The sequence below is a fragment of the Chanodichthys erythropterus genome, chromosome 13 (genome assembly GCF_024489055.1).
Source record: "Chanodichthys erythropterus isolate Z2021 chromosome 13, ASM2448905v1, whole genome shotgun sequence".
Taxonomy (NCBI): Eukaryota; Metazoa; Chordata; class Actinopteri; order Cypriniformes; family Xenocyprididae; genus Chanodichthys; species Chanodichthys erythropterus.
Genome location: NC_090233.1, coordinates 10,929,340 through 10,929,554, shown reverse-complemented (window position 1 = coordinate 10,929,554; position 215 = coordinate 10,929,340).

Sequence of the window (215 nt, the reverse complement as noted above, 5' to 3'; positions counted from 1 at the left end):
CAAGTGAACTTATGAGTATACTAGTGGTAGACTATTTTATTACTAGTAGTAAATTTTTAGTTTATTCACTTTGAAGTATATTCTCAGTAAACTACTAGTTAATTAAGTGAACATCATCACACTTATAGTTTACTAGGTAACGCTTTACAATAAGGTTCATTAGACATTAATTAATGTATTAACTAAGATGAACTAACCATGAGCAATACATTTGT